Genomic DNA, 5,520 nt, shown 5'->3' with positions numbered 1-5,520 from the left:
TGAGTGGAGGGCAAATGAAGCATCCCTATTTATAGGGGTCATTTGAGAAAATTGAAATATGCCTCCCCAATGACCTGTTTACGTTTAAGTAGTTTAGACGGTGACAGAAAACAGCTGATTATATCTGTCAGGGATCCTCAACCTGTTCCCAGCTGAGTTCTCTCCTGTAAAGATTAATTTAGTGAAACATGCAAAATCTGAATCTTTGCCTTTCTTCTCTGCTGAGAAATTCTCAGGTGTTTTCATCTGCGGAGTTATATAAGAAAAAATAAGTTCATAAAGGCAATTTCCTGGGAGGTTAGTTTTAGTATTTGTTCACCTTCCAAGAATAATTTTGTTTATGCAGAATGGTCTTAGTAACTAAGATTCAAATAGGTCAGTTACTCACATTTTTGTGTGTATGTGAAAAAAGAGAAAACTTGATTATGATTAAATTTAACTTCAGGAATATTTCAACTGGAAGGGAGTTCAGTTAGGAATCTTCATGTAGTTATCATATAAAATTACAAAAAGTTTGGAAACAATCTAAACACCCAATAGGCAAATGATTAAATCATGCAGGACAGAGCTACATAAGGGCCATCATATACTTTTTATTTTCTTTCTCTCCCCTTCTGTGCCCCGACACCCACAGTTGTCTGCTCTCTATGTCCGTTTGCTGTGTGTTCTTCTGTGTCTGCTTGTATTCTTGTCAGTGGCACCAGGAATCTGTGTTTCTTTTTGTTGTGTCATCTTGCTGCGTCAGCTCTCCATGTGTGCGGTGCCACCCTGGGTAGGCTGCACTTTTTTTGTGCTGGGTGGCTCTCCTTATGGGACACACTCTTTGCGTGTGGGACTCCCCTAATGCTGGGGACACCCCTGCGTGGCAGGGCACTCCTTGCGTGCATCAGCACTGTGCTGGGTCAGCTCATTACACAGGTCAGGAGACCCTGGATTTGAACCCTGGGCCTCCCATGTGGTAGGCATTTGCTCTATCCATTGAGCTGAATCCACTTCCTGAGGGCCATCATATAAACAGTTAAAATATAGTTGAGAAGAATTGATATAACATGTAAATATATGGTCACAGTTATGTTAGAACTAATACGGTAGGAGAATATCTGAAAGAAAACATATCAAAATGACAACAGTAGCAGGATTGAGAGAATTTTCTCTCTATAGCAAAGTTTTCAAACTTTCAAAAAAGAGCATATACCAATTTTATAATCAGAAAGTTTCCACTTTTATAAACAAACAAAAGTACATTTTAAAATTCATATTTTACAGCTCATTTATAAAAACTGAATTTAATGACAATAGTACCTATAGTGCTTCACAGTTTACAAAGCACTTTTGCATTTACCCCCTACTATCTATAGCAATTGAAACCTTATCACACCACTTATTTCGTTTCAGATCAGTTTAATTGTATTCCATGTTTCACGACATGATATTAAATCCTGCAAATGTTTTGGTAGAAAAAAAGGTAATTCCAAATGTAATTTTCTTTATGACTAGTCATGAAATGCCTTTTATAGATGTAGTAATAAAAAAGATTATAGAAAATTATTGTATTGAAAGTATTTTAAAATTCTCAGGCAAAAGTGCTGCTTTCCTTCACCAATTCCCCATATACATTTTAGGTCTTTATAACACTACCTCAAGCCAACACTCAGAATCTACCTAACTCCAGATTTTCTTGCCTCTACTTTCCAGAAAGAAAAAAAAAGAAACTGAGTATATCAGATCTGGACCCCCTCACATCCCATCCCCACACTTGGGGTCAGCTACATAATTTTAGGATTTAGTGCAAATCGAAAATGCAAAGTGCCTTCTTTAAATAAAGCAATAATAAAGTGCAATTAAAGATACTAAAATAAAACTTTTCCCTTTAGAACTATTTTATTACTTATAACAAAGTAATAAACGAGTAAACAAAGACTCAAACATGGGTGCTCCCAAGAGCTCTAGAGACATCTGGACCCAATGGCAAGACACACACCCCATGAAATCAGCACTCCATCAGCAGGACTTACCTTGGACTATGAAAATCTATTTCCCTAATATGAAAAAGTTAGACTTATATATAATTTCCCTGCACATGATTCTTACCCCTTTTATTTGAACCTATAATTAGCACTATATCCGTTAAATATATGCCCCAGAGACTTTAATCTTCTGTCCATATGCCGGTTGAGCCTGGAATCTCAGCAGATTTACAGCCAACATCTACTATCCAGTTCACTGTACTCAGCCAGGACAACTAACAAAATGATGATGATGACCAACTCTCATCACAAATACCCAAGACAGAGTGTCAACAACTGCAAGCAAAACAGTTCCTTCTGTTTGCTCCATAAAATCTAATTCTCCTCTCAGTCTGAAGCAGACACAGGCATTACTATCCCCAAATCCTCAAGACTGTGGAATGAACAAACATAAGGGAGAAATACAACTATGGACAAAAGTAGACATTATTATTGTAGTAAAGGAAAAGCTGGTGACATTGATATAAAGATAGTGGTTACCAGAGGTTCTTAGAGGAGAGGAAGGGTACAACAGTTGGGACACAGGGCATTTTTAGGATATTGGAATTGTTCTGCATGATATTGCACTGGCAGATACAGGCCATTATACATTTTGTCAAAACCTATAAAATTGTATGGTACAAAATGTAAACCATAATGTAAACTACAGTCCTTGGTTAGTAGCAATTTTTCAATATTTTTTCATCAATTGTAATAAACCTATCACACTAATATAAGATGTTATTAATAAGGAAAAATATGAAGGGGGAGGAGAAGGAATGGGGTTTATGGGAATCCCCTAAACTTAAGATGTTATTAATAAGGAAAAATATGAAGGGGGAGGAGAAGGAATGGGGTTTATGGGAATCCCCTAAACTTTTGATGTAACTTTTCTATAATCTAAAATATCTTTAAAAATTAAATTTATTACACTTACCTGGCAGGGGTGATACCATGATCACAAAGATGGTTTTCCCAGGGCGAGGCTTATCCATTGCACTCCAGGTGGGCTGCCCCAACAATTTCCCCAAATGTGGGAACTCGACTGCATAATTTGTGGTAGTAGGGGACTGCATCCATTCTCACTCGTGAAAAAAAAAGTTTATTATATGAAAAAATTATATGAAAAAATTCATAATGGAGTCTGAGTGATGTATGAGTAACAACATAAATTTAAAATGGCAAAAAATATTTCTGGTGACATATATTTACATAATAAATACATATCAATTTTCATTAATGTGCTCTATTAATTAATTATAAGATTTTTAAGACATTTCTGAAAATTATTTTATTAGGTCATCAAAATTTATAGTTTTAACAACTTCATTTTCGATCAATGAAACTGAAAGCAATGTAAGCTGCTCTTTTTTTGTATTTTATTTCTTTTTAGAAATTTTTAAATTGTTTTTGAAAAGATACGTAGATCACAAATAATGTTACATTAAAAAATATAAGAGGTTCCCATGTACCCCACACCTCACCCCCTTCTCACTCCTCCCACATCAACAATCTCTTTCATCATTGTGGCACATTCATTGCATTTGGTGAATACACTTTGGAGCACTGCTGCACCACATGGATTTATACTGTAGTTTACACTCTCTCCCAGTCCATTCAGTGGGTTATGGCAGGATATATAATGTCCAGCATCTGTCCCTGCAATATCATTTAGGACAACTCCAAGTTCCGAAAATGCCCCCACATCACATCTCTTCTTTCCTCTCCCTGCCCTTAGCAACTACCGTGGCCACTGTTTCTACATCAGTGATACAATTTCTTCCATTGCTAGAGTCACAATAGTAGAATTCTATAGTAGAATACCAGTAAGTCCACTCTAATCCATATTTTATTCCTCCATCCTCTGGACCCCGAGATGGTGATGTCCACTCTATCTTTAAATTGAGAGGGGGCTTAGATCCCATATGGTGATGAATGTGATTCTCCTGCTTGCAATTGTAGGCATTCTTGGTTCCCTGGTGTGGTGGTCGACCATCTTCATCTCCCCATTAGCTGATCTGGGTAAGTCCAATGAACCAGAGAGTAGGAGTTGCCACTCTGCTGAGGCTCAGGGCCCAGCTGGCACATGGACAGTCCAGAGATTCAAGTCATCTGAGTATACACCAACCGCAGCATCAACCACAGGTTCAGTACAAGTGACAGAAAAGGCATGTGTAGAAAGGTGACATCTAAGTCCAACTCCATCACACTCAGGAGCACAAATTCCAAAGTAGGGCCCACTGACAAGGCCCTGAACTCCAGGGCCATCTGCCATGACTGTAGAACCTGTGTGTCTCTGTAGCCCTCAGGAGCACCAGTTCCTGGGGTTGTATCTACTTTGGCTATCTCTGGGATCCTGCTGAGACATGTGTAAGCATGACCCCCCTGATGACCTCCTGACTCATTTTGAAATTTCTTAGCCATATAAACTCATTTGTCTTTACCACTTCCCCCTTTTATTCTTGATCTTTTGACATGTTCATGTTATATTTGCTGTAGCTAATGTACAGATATTGAAACATAGCTACCAAATATGGTTCCATTTTGGTTTACATTATGGTTTATATTTTAGACTATACACTTTTCTAAATTTTAGTTACACTATGGTTTACATTATGGTTTACATTTTAGATTATACACTTTGATAAATTTTTGGTGAAATTTAACATGTCCTATATCCATCATTACACAATCTTGTAGAACACTTCCATTGCCCCTGAGTTACCCGTGCTTCCATCTAGTCTATTTTAAATGTAAGATTGAAAATAATTTTTGATAAATTTTAATTTTGAGAAGGATCTTTCTGCTGATGCAATGTTATCAGAGCTGTATAGAATAGTTTATGAGCTGTGGCAACATAGATAAAAGTCTAATAAATTATTTCAAAATACAAATTTTAATACATTTAGAGCTACTGATTCTTATGGAACAATTTTTCTAAAAAGATTTATCTTAATACAAATCAGTTTTATGTAAGCCTGAATTTAATTTTAAATTTAAATTTATACAAAGGCAATTTAATGGATATTTGCTTTACAGTGTTGTAGCAATTCTCAAAACCAGAAATTCTAGACTGTGAAGAATTTTAGTAACTCCCTAGTATGTTTGATTGCAATGCCCATGTGCACACTTTGATTTTGTAACAAAATGACTTACAAAGTTTACTGCCTGACCACCAACAGTTCCTGTCCCGGGAGTTAGACCTGGAGAGTAAATATTGGTGCAGATGCCACAGAGTTGGACTCCTTGGATGGATGCAAGCCTACCTCCCACAGCAGGGTCCTGTTACTGCCTCCACGCTGAGCCCACCCTTTCTCTTGGGGCCAGGGCCACAGCCACCACCACTGCTGCTTCTGCTGCTCCTTCATCAACACTGCCCATCTGGACCCAGTCCTCAGCCCCAGTTGTCCTTCTAGGCCCTGTGGATCCCTGGATCACTCCAATATGTGCGTGTCTGTAGGCCTGAGCTTGAGCCAAAGTGTACTACCACCAGGCACATCTTCTCTGCTCAGGC

At 37.8% G+C, this 5,520-nt stretch overlaps 1 non-coding gene across 1 annotated transcript; it reads left to right on the top strand.

Moving 5' to 3' along the window:
* Window positions 1-2,935: 2,935 nt before the first annotated feature.
* LOC111761758 (U1 spliceosomal RNA) lies at window positions 2,936-3,097 on the top strand. Its single transcript, XR_002795023.1, has one exon. It is a non-coding gene; the product is annotated as a U1 spliceosomal RNA (small nuclear RNA).
* The last annotated feature ends 2,423 nt before the right edge of the window (window positions 3,098-5,520 follow it).

The sequence above is a fragment of the Dasypus novemcinctus genome, chromosome 11 (genome assembly GCF_030445035.2).
Source record: "Dasypus novemcinctus isolate mDasNov1 chromosome 11, mDasNov1.1.hap2, whole genome shotgun sequence".
Taxonomy (NCBI): Eukaryota; Metazoa; Chordata; class Mammalia; order Cingulata; family Dasypodidae; genus Dasypus; species Dasypus novemcinctus.
Note: the sequence above shows the minus strand (reverse complement) of the source record. Positions and strands in the feature narration are given on the sequence as shown.